This window comes from Centroberyx gerrardi, chromosome 23 (genome assembly GCF_048128805.1).
Source record: "Centroberyx gerrardi isolate f3 chromosome 23, fCenGer3.hap1.cur.20231027, whole genome shotgun sequence".
Classification (NCBI taxonomy): Eukaryota; Metazoa; Chordata; class Actinopteri; order Beryciformes; family Berycidae; genus Centroberyx; species Centroberyx gerrardi.
The window spans coordinates 1311164-1326926 of record NC_136019.1 but is presented as its reverse complement, the minus strand read 5'-3'; the positions used below and the strand labels follow the sequence as shown (position 1 = coordinate 1326926).

At 41.2% G+C, this 15763-nt stretch overlaps 1 pseudogene across 1 annotated transcript; it reads right to left on the bottom strand.

Annotated features, from left to right (window-relative positions):
• Positions 1-684: 684 nt before the first annotated feature.
• Positions 685-8578, bottom strand: LOC144543530 (NACHT, LRR and PYD domains-containing protein 12-like; annotated as a pseudogene). Its single transcript, XR_013507961.1, has 10 exons — positions 8406-8578; positions 8177-8293; positions 7483-7599; positions 5929-6042; positions 5552-5630; positions 5124-5352; positions 2733-4819; positions 2111-2284; positions 1877-1923; positions 685-1617 (listed from the first exon to the last, which is right to left on the bottom strand). The product of XR_013507961.1 is annotated as an NACHT, LRR and PYD domains-containing protein 12-like (transcript).
• Between the last annotated feature and the right edge of the window lie 7185 nt (positions 8579-15763).

Genomic DNA, 15763 nt, shown 5'->3' with positions numbered 1-15763 from the left:
CTACAACAACAGATTATTTGGGGGTTTTACATTAAAAATAAGCATATTTTCATTTATACTCTTAATACAACCACTCAGAGTACAAGCCTTCTTGAAAAAAGGATTCATAGTTTCTGCAAAGTAAATGCATTAAAATACTTCCAGAAAATAATCTTTATGATTGAAAACACAATTATTTCACATAGTTTAGCTATTTTTATCTACAAACTACAAAAATGCCTCATGTTTGGTACCATTACAGTCACAGTTGTCTTGCACACAGTGAGCTAAATAAAAGGTAATAATGATGTTTGGATTAAAAAACTATTAGCATTATAATGGCAACATAAGGCACTATCACCATTGATTCCAATTACAGCAGCTGAGAAGTTGACACTGATGGCTGCCATATGGTCCCATTCCAGAATAGGAATTCTCTATATGACATGTCCCCTCTACTGTTTTATCTCTATGGGTAAGACTATCTCAAATTAGAAGAAACAAGACTTCCGGTTTGCCATTTAGCCTTCAAAATAAAAGCGCAAGATTTTAAATCGGTAGAAATACTGTTTTAAACCAATGACTTTGTATTTAATTGTCAAATTCAATAAGTGAGCACCCATATTAAATAATAGTGTACAATTTATTATTTTAAACAATAACACAATAAAATGAAACAATAAAAAGTATAAAATAAAATGTTTGAAACTGTGCTTGTTTGAAACCAATAAGATCAATGTTAATTTTAACTTAAATTGTTGGAAACATGATAGATGTTTAGCTTGGTGTGACATTAATAAAATACCAAACAAAACAAAGGTCCAAAGGAAAGATATTTGAACCTGTCAATCAACAGACTCTCAGGTGAAATCTGATTCATTTCATCTTCCAAATAAAATATCCGGTTTCTTGTACATGTGATGTCATTACAAACATTAATATTCTCATTTTAAGGCATAGCTGTGTGTGTGTGTGTGTGTGTGTGTGTGTGTGTGTGTGTGTGTATGTGTGTGTGTGTGTGTGTGTGTGTGAGATCCTGTACAGAGTGAATATCATGTCAGCAGCTGTCTTTAGTCAGCAGTGTGAGTGTTTCTCTCTCCCTCCTCTATCTGACAAGAGACACTGAGGAACCAAACGACCTAAACCAGAACCCAGGATAGAGTGGTTCAGTGAATGTGGAGTGGAAGGTGTGGATGTGGATCAGTGTGTCAGAGGAAACTCTGTAGAAGGACAGAGAGCCAGCAGGCCAGTCCAGATACACTGCTACTCTGTCAGAGTCAGAGGAGGAGGAGATTCCTGTGGATACTGATGTCTTATTGTGACAGGCATAGTAACGATCACCAGAGCAGACCAGACTCCAGGACTTTTCATTCCAGCCAAGCCTGCAGTCAGCACTCCCTCCTCTCCTACTGATTCCTTTGTAAGTCACTCCTATATCAACCAGTCCTTGCCTCTCGACCTCCCAGTAACAGCGACCAGTCAGACCATTTCTACACAGCAGCTGATACCAGCAGTCAAATCTCTCTGGGTGATCAGGATATGGCTGCTCCTCTCTCACTGCTGTCACCTTTCTGTTGTCTTCAGACAGGAAGAGGTTTCTGTGTGCTGTGTTTGGGTCCAGTGTGAGTTCACAGGCATCTGATGGAGAGAACAAGACACAATACAGAAACTATTTTTATTCTAATAGAGCTGTTTATTATTTGTTGATTTTTTTTTAACACTTTGACCTTTAATTTCTGAACAGTTTCATGATGACACATTATATCAGCCATCATCTTCATTCACAGTAGGACTTGAATGAATAGATGTCACAAACTGCTGTGTAGAGGGACTTTCCATGTAAGCAGTTGAATGTTTGCTGCTTTGTTTTCCTGAATCAAACTAAATACACACTTACACTTCCTCACACCTGGTTTCAACCTCTGGACTCCACCATGGTCCACACTGTGGGGGAAACAAAGTCAGACCAGAATATTCTATTTGATGATAGAAACATAACCTTCCTATGAAGGATTTTCCATATATCACTCATATCCACCATTAAACATGAATCAATACTCCTCAGCTTCTCAGTGTGACAGAGAAAATGTGTGTGACTCTCAGCCTTCTAGCAGACGTTGCCTCTCCAGACCTGAGAGAGTCCAGTCTCCAGTGTGGATCCTCCAGTCCAGCAGAGAGCAGCTTCACTCCTGAGGCTCCTGGATGATTGTAGCTCAGGTCCAGCTCTCTCAGATGGGAGGGGTTGGAGCTCAGAGCTGAGGCCAGAGAAGCACAGCCTTCCTCTGTGAGCAGACAGCCTGACAGCCTGCACACACACACACACACACACACACACACACACAAATCAAGCCACATGTCAGATTTTATTAGTAACCTACTGTGAAATTAGTTGTGATAATGCCATCAAATTCTGCAAAACTGTAACGGCCTCAAATACAAACAGTTGGCTGATCAGCTTTGTGGTTTCATTTGCTCCAGTTTGAGAGTTCTCCACTCACTTTGTGACAGAATATTAGAAGTCCTTTCTGGTATTTTAGGTTTCAACAACTGAGGCAGCAAGGAGAGGAAAGAATGAAAAGTCCTCATGCAAAGTAATTCACAGAGGCTAGGAAGTGCTAAATGTTGGTATCACAATTGGTTTTAAAATTACATGAGCAGAGAAAATCCTCCACAGGTGTTTGTCTGTTGATAGTAACCTGTATGTAAAGCAAGATGTAAATGGTCGTCTGTTGAACAGGTTGAGGGATACTGACCTGAGAGTTTCCAGTCTACAGTGTGGACTCTCCAGTCCAGCAGAGAGCAGCTTCAGTCCTGAATCCTGCAGGTCGTTGTTACTCAGGTCCAGCTCTCTCAGACTAGAGGACTGGGAGCTGAGAACTGAGGCCAGAGCTTCACAGCTTCTCTCTGACAGCTGACAGCCACTCAGCCTGAGGAAGAATTAGTGATGTACAACAAGTTTGAAAATATTTATTTTTTCTCTTCTGTATGAATATTACATTTAATATATTGAATATATCCAGTTATGCATGCACCTACAGAGATTTATTGGCGGCTTTGACCACTGGCAGCAGCCTCAGAAGAGCCTCCTCTGAAGCAGAGTATTTCTTCAGGTCAAACACGTCCAGCTCTTCTTCTGATGACAGTAAGATGAAGACCAGAGCCGACCACTGAGCAGGGGAGAGTCTGTCTGTGGAGAGACTTCCTGATCTCAGGTACTGTTGGATCTCCTCCACTAGAGAACGGTCATTCATCTCATTCAGACAGTGGAACAGATTGATGCTTCTCTCTGGAGACGGATTCTTCTTGATCTTCTCCTGGATGTACTGGACTGTTTTCTGATTGGTCTGTGAGCCACTTCCTGTCTGTATCAGCAGGCCTCGGAGGAGAGTCTGATTGGTCTGCAGTGAAAGACCCAGGAGGAAGCGGAGGAACAAGTCCAGGTGTCCATTTGGACTCTGTAACGCCTTGTCCACAGCGTTCTGGTAGAGATGTGGTAGTTTAGATTTGTCTCTTAATAGTGTCGACCAGCAGGATGTTGATTGAGTTTCTGACAGTAGATTGACACCAGTGTTGATGAATGTCAGAAAAACATAAACAGCAGCCAGAAACTCCTGAATGCTCAGATGGACAAAGCAGAACACCTTGTCCTGGTTCAGCCCACGCTCCTCTTTAAAGATCTGTGTGAACACTCCTGAGTACACTGAGGCTGCTCTGATATCAATGCCACACTCTGTCAGGTCGGCTTCATAGAAGATCAGGTTGCCTTTCTCCAGCTGCTCAAAAGCCAGTTTTCCCAGAGACTGAATCATCTTCCTGGTCTCTGTAGTCCAGAGTGGATCTGTCTCAGCTCTCCCATGATACTTGACGTTCCTCTGTTTGGACTGAACCACCAGGAAGTGGATGTACATCTCAGTCAGGGTCTTGGGCAGGTCTCCTCTCTCATTGGTTTTCAACACATGGTCCAGAACTGTAGCAGTGATCCAGCAGAAGACTGGGATGTGGCACATGATGTGGAGGCTTCGTGAAGTCTTGATGTGGGAGATGATTCTGCTGGCCTGCTCCTCATCTCTGAATCTCTTCCTGAAGTACTCCTCCTTCTGTGGGTCAGTGAAGCCTCTCACCTCTGTCACCATGTCAACGCACTCAGGAGGGATCTGATTGGCTGCTGCAGGTCGTGTGGTTATCCAGAGGCGAGCGGAGGGAAGCAGTTTCCCCTTGATGAGGTTTGTCAGCAGCACGTCCACTGAGGTCGACTCTGTAACATCAGTCCAGATCTCGTTGTTCTGGAAGTCTAGAGGAAGTCGACACTCATCCAGACCGTCAAAGATGAACACAACCTGGAACTTGTCAAACCTGCAGATTCCTGCTTCTTTGGTCTCAATAAAGAAGTGATGAAGAAGTTCCACCAAGCTGTACTTTTTCCCTTTCAGCAGATTCAGCTCTCGGAAAGTGAATGGAAATGTGAACTGTATATCCTGGTTGGTTTTGTCTTCAGCCCAGTCCAGAGTGAACTTCTGTGTTAAGACTGTTTTCCCAATGCCAGCCACTCCCTTTGTCATCACTGTTCTGATTGGTTGATCTCTTCCAGGTAAGGGTTTAAAGATGTCTTCACATTTGATTGGTGTTTCTGGTCTCGCTGGTTTCCTGGATGCTGCTTCAATCTGTCTGACCTCATGTTCATCATTGACCTCTCCACTCCCTCCCTCTGTGATGTGGAGCTCTGTGTAGATCTGATTCAGAAGTGTTGGGTTTCCTGCTTTAGCAATCCCCTCAAACACACACTGAAACTCCTCCTTCAGATTGGATTTGAGTTTACGTTGACACACTGGAGCAAGAGTTTCTGAATGAACAAATTACATCGATCAGTGGATATTGCTGTAAATATGAGAAGTGTAAACATTTCCTGGTGGGTGTTGTTTTTGTTAATAAACAATACTGTGTTCAGCATTATACACCCACATGAACAAATCAATAATTTTAGCTGATGATTCATGAGGATTGTGCTCATTTACCTTCCAATCTGGAATTGAATCGATCTTTTTTGAGAAATGTCTATATTTACAGCAGAGTTGTAGATGTAAACATCTCCCATTTTCCCACCATTTCCCCTCTCCATCATGTTAAACCTGTTAAAAGCCTCTTACTGCTCTGCAGAGAGTCAGCCAGCTCCTCCTGCTTCATTCTCCTCAGGAAGAGCAGTGTGATCTGCAGAAAAGCCTCTCTGCTGCTCCTCCTCTGCTCTTCCTCCTCACCGTCCACATCCTCCTCATCCTCCCTCTGCCTCTCTAAGCATTCTGGGTAATCTGGACTCAGAACTCTATGGAATCTCTTCAGCTCGTTCTTCACAAAAGTGACGATGTTCTCCTCAAGCAGCTGGAACAGAATAATATTTGAATTAAACTTTCTTACTAAAATCGTGAATAACAACATCAGATCTATCTGGCACAGACTGAAAGCCCACTGGTCTAAAGAGTGCAGCTTGAAGACTGTTATGACCAGAGTGGCTGTTTTGGATTTCATTTGTAGCTGAAGTAAAATGTAAAGTAAAATGTGTTGTTGTACATTTACACACCATAAATATGGAGTTCAGGTCTGTTTGAAGCTCCTGGACAGACTGACCACTAGGAACCTCTGACCTCTCCTGGTGGACTCTGGAGAAAACATGATGTATTAGGTCATATAATGTCACACACACACACACACACACACACACACACACACACACACACACACACACACACACACACATACACAGGCGGTTAAAGGTGACTATGTTCTGTCATGATGTATCTTAGTAGAAACACAATGTGAACTCCACTGTAAATGCTGCTCTCATTATTTTATGTGATGTTTTGAGAGAAGAAACGAAATCAACAGAGTATCATGACTTCATTGGACTTCGTTCAGTAGAATCGAATAATAACAAACTCATCTGTTTTCAATTCTTACCTTTGCTCAGTAGAGTGCTGTCCATCTTTGAACACAAGAGGAGGATCCATAGACCAATCACTCTTCATGGACACACAGCTGGGTACAGCGGAGTCTGCTCTCTCCTGCTGGATCCTGCTCAGGATTGATAAAACAGGGGTGGTGGCAGTAAAAATGTTAGAGAAGCCGGGTTTTGACCAGCAGGTTGCCAGTTTGAATCCCAGTACCAGCTTTGAAAGTCAGAGTGAATATGTAACTCTTTCTCCACCCTGTGCAACTTCCACCAATTAGACCTTGAGCAAGGATCTCTTTAAATGACTGTAGATCGGTTTAAGACTGCCCTAGCAACCAGTTGTTTACATTGTGACGTCAGCGGAAGAATGCGAGTTGCAGAGATAAGATGGCCGCGTTACTTACTTTTACTTCCATCCCCGTTTCCTTTTGACGGTTTATAAATTGTTATCAGAGTTTACCGAGTAAGTTTCCCTTTCTTGACACTGTATTCTTAGCAGTGTACTGTTTACATTCTGGTCAATTGTACCGTTGATATTTTACGTTGTTACAGACATGTGCTATTGTTGGCTTAAACTCAGGCAAGACACTGTCCCACAATGTGGCGATATCTACAAGGTTTTCCTAAAATAGGCTATAGCACCCTTGGTAAGCGGAGCAAGGTTTGTAGCTTTCAATTTATGTGCAAGTATTACAAAACCTCAAAGTGTAGGCTATGTCTTTGGTTACGGTAGTATCATTGAAAGTAATGCTGCTTCTAATTACACTGATGTCAGCTATTCTACACATGACAGTCAAACAGCAGTAATTTACCATGTCAGTGTGTGTGAATTTAAGTTTAATACACACTTTTTTCTCTAACAAATGTATATGTTATGGATTAAAGTGTGTTAATTGTACTTATATAGTTAAAACACAAAAACTGGATATTGAGTCAAACAATTTACTTAGAGCTTATTGTATTTCACTGTGCTCAGTAAAGTGCATTTAAAGCAACAATTTATTACACTTGTGTATTACACTTTATTACCTTTGTTTTGTATTTTTCATTCATATTTTTCACGGTGCTCATCAAGGTGTACGAAGAGACAATAAAATTAAAGCACCCATCAGAGACTCTCTGCGTATTGATTGTTTCCAAGGACAGCTACAATCTCAACCCCCAGAGTGTTCTGGTAGAGCTGCTCAGTGACCAACAGCAGAAGACTGTGGTTGTACTGAGCAGCTCTGGTTTGAATATCTGTAACTGTATGGATGTGAAGCAGAGCAATGCTGCAAAAGAGCATGTATGTAAAGTAAAACCCTTCTGGATAAATACAGTAATTGCTAAAAATGAGAATATAATGTTGCATGTTTTAATGCAAATAACAACTTACTTTTTGTCTGATAAATGCTGTTCTTTAGAATGAATAAAGGAATCCTTGGACCCTGATGCTCTGATGCTGCTCTGATTATTGGAGGTGATGCTTTGAGAGAAGAAACTAAATCAACAGAGTATCATGACTTCTTTCCTCTGTTCAGTAGAATCGAATAATAACAAACTCATCTGTTTTCAATTCTTACCTTTGCTCAGTAGAGTGCTGTCCATCTTTAAACGCAAGAGGAGGATCCATAGACGCATCACTCTTCATGGACACACAGCTGGGTACAGGGGAGTCTGCTCTCTCCTGCTGGATCCTGCTAAGGATTGATAAAACAGGGGTGGTGGCAGTAAAAATGTTAGAGAAGCCGGGTTTTGACCAGCAGGTTGCCAGTTTGAATCCCAGTACCAACTTTGAAAATCAGAGTGAATATGTAACTCTTTCTCCACCCTGTGCAACTTCCACCAATTAGACCTTGAGCAAGGATCTCAACCCCCAGACTGTTCTGGTAGAGCTGCTCAGTGACCAACAGCAGAAGACTGTGGTTGTACTGAGCAGCTCTGGTATGAATATCTGTAACTGTATGGATGTGAAGCAGAGCAATGCTGCAAAAGAGCATGTATGTAAAGTAAAACCCTTCTAAATAAATACAGTAATTGTTAAAAATAAGAATATAATGTTACATGTTTTAATGCCAATAACAACTTACTTTTTGTCTGATAAATGCTTTTCTTTAAAATAAATAAAGAAATCCTTGGACTCTGATGCTCTGATGCTGTTCTGATTATTTTATGTGATGTTTTAAGAGAACAAACTAAATCAACAGAGTATCATGACTTCTTTCCTCTGTTCAGCAGAATCAAATAATAACAAACTCATCTGTTTTCAATTCTTACCTTTGCTCAGTAGAGTGCTGTCCATCTTTGAACACAAGAGGAGGATCCATAGACCAATCACTCTTCATGGACACACAGCTGGGTACAGGGGAGTCTGCTCTCTCCTGCTGGACTGGGCTTCAACACAACAGAGACAGAGCTTTTACTCTGAATAATGATGGGTTAATGATTTCACTGCTGAGCTCTGAGATGGAGAACAGTCATGGACAGTTAGAGATCCTCATCTTACCTCTCAGCTTTGGTCTGGCTGTCATGATCCCCAGACAGAGTGGTTTTAGAGGGAGGGAGCCCCTCCTCTCTCTCCTCAGACAGACTCATAGTAGAACGAACACCTTTACACAAACACACCCAACATGCTGTGATAGATGGACTGATTCATTAGAATAAAGTTTCCTTTACAGGATATATTACTTAAAGGGCTGTGATCACTCTGTCAGTAACATGTCACATATACACTGAGGGGCGAATTCACAAAGAATGGATTGCGGCCGCTAATAACACCATGAATTGCGTATCATTTGCAACCGCTATTTGGACCGATTCACAAAAGATATTGCGCTAATGATATGCCAGCGCAAACACGCCCATAACCTGTTGCAACTGAGTGCAATTTGCACCTGTTTTGCGTCTGATTGCAATTATCAATGTGGCAAAGTATAAATATTGCCTTAGAGAAAAAGGTTTTTTTTAGACCGCGAGCTGCAAGTCCTGACGGACGAGCTGCAGAGGCATTCCTCAAAACTTCAGGCAAGAAATTTAACCGGGACTGCGAGAAACCATATTTGGGATTTAATATCCCAGTCTGTCAGTGCTGTTGGTGTTTCCAAATGCACCTTCAGACTGCAAAAGAAGATGGCGTAATTTGAAGCGGAGAACAAAGGAGAATGTAGGGGAGCTTTATTCATTTATTTTTCATGACACAATTGCATCCTGTCACTGCATCCTTTGTTTGTCATTGCATCCCAAAATAAACTAGAAGGGCACTCGGAGAGCGCAGACCTCCGCCAAGGCCAATCCAGTCTTCTATGATATGCAAATGTGCAAGCGCAAGTTCAAGTTCAAGTTCAAGTTTATTTATTTATATAGCCCTTTATCACAAGCATGTCTCAGAGGGCTTTACAGAGAATGTGTCTAGCTAGGTCTAACTAAACACAATCAGTGGTAAACACAATTTTATAGGACAGCAGATGAAAAACACAAGGTAGGTAGGCAGATTTAGCAAACAATCTACCTATTCTATATAGCCTAACCTACCCGGCACCCCAGCCTTAGACCCTAAATGCACACAAGGAAAAACTCCCAGGAAAACTTGGAAGAAACCTTGGGCGGGCTGAGGCCGCCCAAGCGCAACCAATATATGGATCCGCTCCAAAATGTAATGGGTTCTTCCTTGGCCCATGCTACACCCTTCCACCAAGTTTCATGAAAATCGGGCCCGTAGTTTTTCCGTAATCCTGCTGACATGGTGCTGAATCTTTAGGCCAAAATAAAGCCCACTGTTCTGACTAGTGAGATAAGTGAAAATATTTTCAGAGTGAGAAATTGAGTTGTATTGACTGTTTGGTTGTACTGATTTATTTGCTTTTGTTTGTGAAGCAATCTGTGTTAAAGTTCTATAGTAATAACAATAATAATAATAATAATGTCAAAATATTATTTACAGACTGTATTTACAGACAATTTTATTTTTTAGGTCACACAAAGGTGGAATTGTTGCAGAAACATTTGCAAGGTCAATTCAATTCAATTCTCAGTTAAATCAACAAGTGATAAAGTCTGGGCGTGACACCCCTTATAAATGCGCTTCAGTTGCCACCAACTCTCTGAAGACGCTAATAATTTCACTCTAACTGCGTGTGGCAATTAGCGCCGTTTCATTTGCATAGAAAGGGGCCAATTTTGCGCCAAATGTATGCATATTACCTAATTTAAATCCTTTTGTGAATTCACCCCTGAGTGTACAAACCTCAAACCTGCAGCTGTGTCCTGATTAAACACGTTCAGAAAGCAACACATCAAATTACTGCTTCTACTTCTGCTCTTATTAGATGACGTCACTAACACTCAAACACTAATATGTTGGAAAACCGTTGGAAGTGTTGAGTTATGTTTTGAACCTAAACTGTTTTCAAACAGACACACTTTCCTCTTTTTATGGGCTGAATAAATTAATCTCATGCGTTAATAGTATGATAAAATATATGCTGAGTCTTTAAAGTATAATACACAATAAAATGTCATAAAATGTTGCCCACAATACCTTTTGTCGTTAAATAATCTGCGTCGCGCCGATAAGTGGAAGTGGAAATACCTTCAACAAGGAAATCAACGAGAGAGAGGAAGAGGGAGAGAGAGGGAGAGAGAGAGAGAGGGAGAGGGAGACAGAGAGAGAGAGGAAGGAGGGGAGGGGAGGGGAGGGGAGGGGAGGGGGAGGGGGAGGGGGAGGGGGAGGGAGCTGAATCTGGTTTGTTTCCTGTCTCCGGTAAAAAACACATTATTGCAAAAATAGAATATATAGTGTTGCAATTGGTGCAGTTGTGACAGTGCGCCACCAGATGGCACTGGTGGTCGGTTATAGAGTAGCAGGGTTAACAGTATGAGAGAAAAAGAGGTACTTGACGTCACCCGAGGGATGGATATGCAACGTCTGTCAATAAAGCAGCTTTTAGATGAGATCTCTACTGCCGTAGTGAACCTGTGTTAATAAAAACACGACAAAACATATCGAGCCTGTGAAGATGGTGAACTTCAAAACAGGAGAACTACTGCAAAGTAGGTCGACTGTAGTACAAATAAGTTTTAGAATGTGGTTTAAATAAAAAATAAAAGTAAGTCATATCTCATTTATTTTGACTCATTTGCCTCATTTGCAGTCATTGTGGGTGACACTGTGTATTGAAGAAATCACCAGTTTCTTTTGTCTTCCTCACTCCCTTCACTCCTCACTTCACTCTCCTTTACACCCTATTTAGTGCCCTTACTATTTCCTCAGCACTCCTTACTGGCACCTTGGTCTCTGCCACTAATCATTAGCCTGAGTGTGCTCACCTGTTCAGCTCTATTTAAGCTGCTGCAGCGCTGCTCTCTCCCTCTCATTCCTTTTTGTCATGGGGCGGCAGTCAGTCCACTTCTCTGTGCATGTGGCGGCCCGGTTGATTGACAGGCAAAAAATAGATTTATTTTTAGGATTTTGGCTGTTAAATTATGTTTAAAATGTCCTGCTCTTGTAAGATAAATATTATGTTCTGAATATGTGCTATTACACTTTGTAGACACTGACTGTCATTTAGGTTCTGAGACATGTGATCTGCTGTCGGGGCTCACTTGCTTGCACCCAGCGTTGAGTCACATTACACCCTAGCGGTTTAAGAAAGAACAGCAGGCAGCGATCTATCAGCATGAGATGACAGGTGCCTTTTGGGGCGCAGAGACGCGCGCTCTGGCCATCCTGATGTCAGAATCTTCACCAATCAAATTCATTGGAATGTACCCGTCTCCCGCAACAGAGAGGATGGTAGAGTGTTTAACATCATGGCTGCTACTATTCCACCAAAACAGCGTTGAATCTCTCAGAAATACACATTTTAAACGGTTTAGTCTACAGGAAAAGCTTCATACCAAGCAGCTTGGCCCGGACAGACCCGATATCAGCATCAAACAGCTCTGGTGACAGACAGAGGGAGAGCTACACCTGAGTATTCTGCAGAAGCGGGTATGAAAACAAGCACAGATCCTGTACAGACCCACGGCGCGCGTGTACAATTCAACTCAGTTCAATTCAGTTAAATGCACTGAAGCGCTGCGACACTGTTATCGGATAAATAATTCCACTAACGTTACTTAAATAGCACAAGGTAAAAACGGTACCTACTGTTAAAGTGTGTAGGGCAGCAGACGAGCTTTCAGGTTACTGTTGTTTGCCAATCCGTTACTAACTAATCATGTGTGGCTGCTCCACTCGCAATGCAGCATTTTGTTTCCGTTCCTCTGCTGATGGCCAAGGTGACAGGTTGTGGACTGTCTTTTTTTAATACTGTAAAAAGTATACTGTCTGCCCAGCCCTTGGTTAGATAGTTGGTTTGGTGGCAGCCCACTCGCACCTGTTGTGCTTCCATTGATTTTATTGCCTCCATCATTTATTTAAAATATATGTTTTCTTATAATAATGAAATCGCCAATTAGGGAATATGACTTAATTTCGCTATATTAAACTAAGAGTGAATTTATAATTTAGACTAATACGTAGTAGTTTGTATTATCCTTTATGTTTTGTCAATCAATGAGAGCCATATAGTCCCGCCCCACTCAGTCAGCCGATTACCGGCCGCCACTGAGTAGTGGTAAGTCAGTTTAATTTGCTCTTGATTGTTTAGTTCTGTTTCTGTTATGTCCATATTGTTGAAAAAGGTCTAGTGAATTAATGTCTGTCCCTTTGAGACCAGCTGAAACTTTGTGTTTGTCATTTCGTTTAAGAATAAGACATTCTGTGATTGGTCCATCATACTATTATGTTAGCCAATTAGAATAGGTTTTGTTTAAGGACTATTCAGTATAGCAGCAAGTTCGAGAGGAAGCAACTTACCTCACATGCGCCATTGGGTTAATTACCAGTTTTATGCAGAGTGTGCGTGACTTGAACAAAGTAAGAAGTTATTTCCTATCTTTATTTCATGTTTAAATATTAGTTATAGTCCATGGTATGTTTATTGGTTGATAATTGTGGTTGATAAAATAGTGTAACGGCCTTGCTTTTCATACTAGTAGAAAATGTGCATAAGTCAACCCTGTTATAGTTGTGCTATATATATTGGAATATTATATCTATTATTGTAGGTTAATTATTAAAGTGGAAATGGCAAGTAAGTTACATGTCAGATTACTTTAGATTGTATTAGATGGAACTGAATGTAATTCATCTGTTTAGCCTTACTGGACGCCATTAGTGATCATTAAACGCCCTCTAGCGGACGTTTATATAACTGCATCTCTGAACATTGTATTGTAATGGAACTCTGCTTGGTATAGGACATTTATTTGTAGTTTATAAATGATTGCAGTTCATTGATATTAATGTATGCTCCTTTTTCTCATTGTAGACCAGACTCAAGACTATATGCCAGTCTAACCCAATGTAAATGGAGTCAAATAAAGATTTGAAAGGACATCTAATGTTTATTCATCTCTGACCGGATGCCCATGGTGGCTGTAAGCAATCCTGAATCAGCACAGAGTTTCTGAAAACCCTTCATAACACATATCTTCCTTAGTTTTCAAGTTATCCAAAATACTAACTTAGTTAAAGTTATCCTTAAATATGGAAATTTCATTTCAAGAGTGACTTGATTTTGATTTATTGTATTCATGTAGCCTACATTGTTTGTTAAATGTTTTGATCTCCTTTCTTTGTCTTCGTCTGCTTTTCCAGATACTGTAACTACCACTCCAAATCATCTGCTTCATCAACCCATGTGTGTCTGTTTTGTTTTTTCCTATTGTGTGTTAAATAAATCACCATTCACTGGACTTCATCTGAGCTTCCTCATTCATATACCAGCAGTCTAACCGATGCTCCCTGATGATAGTCAACAGCCAATCCTAACCAGCCATTCCTAAATCCTATTTAATACTATGTGACATGAAATTACTATCGCCCAGGTTGCATAGCATTATGGGCAAATTTTTACTCTGTTAAGTTTCAGTTAATAATATTACTAAACCCAGGGGTGCTGCTAGAAATACTGGGGTCCTGACAAGATGTCCCACTGGGCACCCCCACCACAATCTGTTACTTAGTGCAGTGACAGCAGTTGGTGAGAGGTTCGCTCTGTGGGCGGTGCTACAGTTTGGGCAGGTAGGAGCTGGGCAGCAGGTGGGGAAGACTGACAGCTTGGATTTCATCTGAGATGGTGTCACTGCTTAGTTTAAAAATGCAAGTATAACCTCCTTGACTTGACATTACTCCTATATTAACCTCTCTGCATTGGATGTGCAGAGACGGATTGGCCATCTGGAAGTTCTGGAGAGGTCCAGAACAGCTGCTGGCCGCTGGCCTGGCCCATTTGACTGTGCACACATTGCAAAGATCTGAATGACAGAGTTCTTATTGTTTCTGGGTCAGAGTTATACTGACAGTCACCACAGAGGGCGCTGATGCAACCATTTGGTTCCTGAGCCTCATAACACTCGGAAGAAGTAAGGGAAGTCAGATCGTGAGCTACAGTCAGACGGTTAGTTTACAGAAAAAGGTTTGCATGCATACATTAAAAAGTCCAATTTACTTCACATGTCATTCTCATGGTTTTGGATGTTATGGGTTTACAGGACAGTTGCAACCTGTTGTCCTTGCCTCTCCTAAAATAACGCCTCTACTGACCCAAACAGAAACCGCCGGTCCGGTCCTAGTGCCTGTATTGTGCTGAACGGCTGAACTCGTGTTCTGATTCGGTTAGACACATGTCAATCATCATCATCAGACTGGTGAGGCTCTGCTTCATGGGCAGAATTAAAAACGTGTTATACTTCATAACTATCCAATCAATGGCTTATAAAGTAATCCAGTGAGTTACATTAGTTGGTGAAGCAGAGAAAATAGTTGCTTCACTGAAGTTCCTTTTAATAACCAGAGGGGGGAGCTGTTTTGCACCATGTATTGTCAGGCAGGTTTTTGAACCATTGTGGGCTTCACAGAGAATCATAACTGTTTGATGATCCTTTGAAAATGAAAATAATATTTTATAATGCAATATGTAGTATGTGCTCTTTTTTTTTTTTCAGGGAAGCTCTGCTTCACCTGGTTGCCATGGTGACAACTGCTTCCAATTCTTCCGGTAGAGTGACGAAGGCGTCCCGTGGTGAAGTGGTAGTGAGTAGCGGCTGGTTTGGGATTGGGATTGGGCCAAAGCCAACATGGAGAGCGAAAAACACAAAGAAAAGGGAGGTGCTGAAAAAATTTGTCATTGGAGAAGTCATTGGAGAGTGGCCTCATTGTGTCTCCCTCTCTCAGTGAGTAAACTACAACAACAACAACAACAACAACAAAAATACAAAAATATGAATGCAACATGTAAAGTTTTGGTCTCATGTTTCCTGAGTTAAATCCCATTAATTTTCCATAAAAAGCTTATTTTTCTCTAATCTTCTGTCATAGCATTTCTCCTTTTCCCAGAATTTCTCTCAAATTATTTTCTCATATGAACTGTACCCAAGTAAAATCTTGAAAATTGTTGCATGTTGCTTTTATATTTTTGTTCAGTTTAGAATAATATCATCTTATTATGATACTACTTGGTATCGTGATACACCTTGGCTGGTATAGTATCGTGAGGTAAGATTAAAGGAATAGTTCACCCAAAATGAAAATTCAGTCATCATCTACTCACCCCCATGCCACTTTGCATGGGGACCTGTCTTCGGAGTTGAAAAAAATAACGGAAAATAACCATAAAATGGCTCCATGCAGCTCGTCCAGCATAATCCAAGTCTCCGGAAGCCAACCAATCCCAAAGTGACTTGAAAAGACCGAGATTTAAACCATTATTCAGCTGGAATCGCCACTGTAGCTGTTGAAGTCAAAACTGTATTCACATG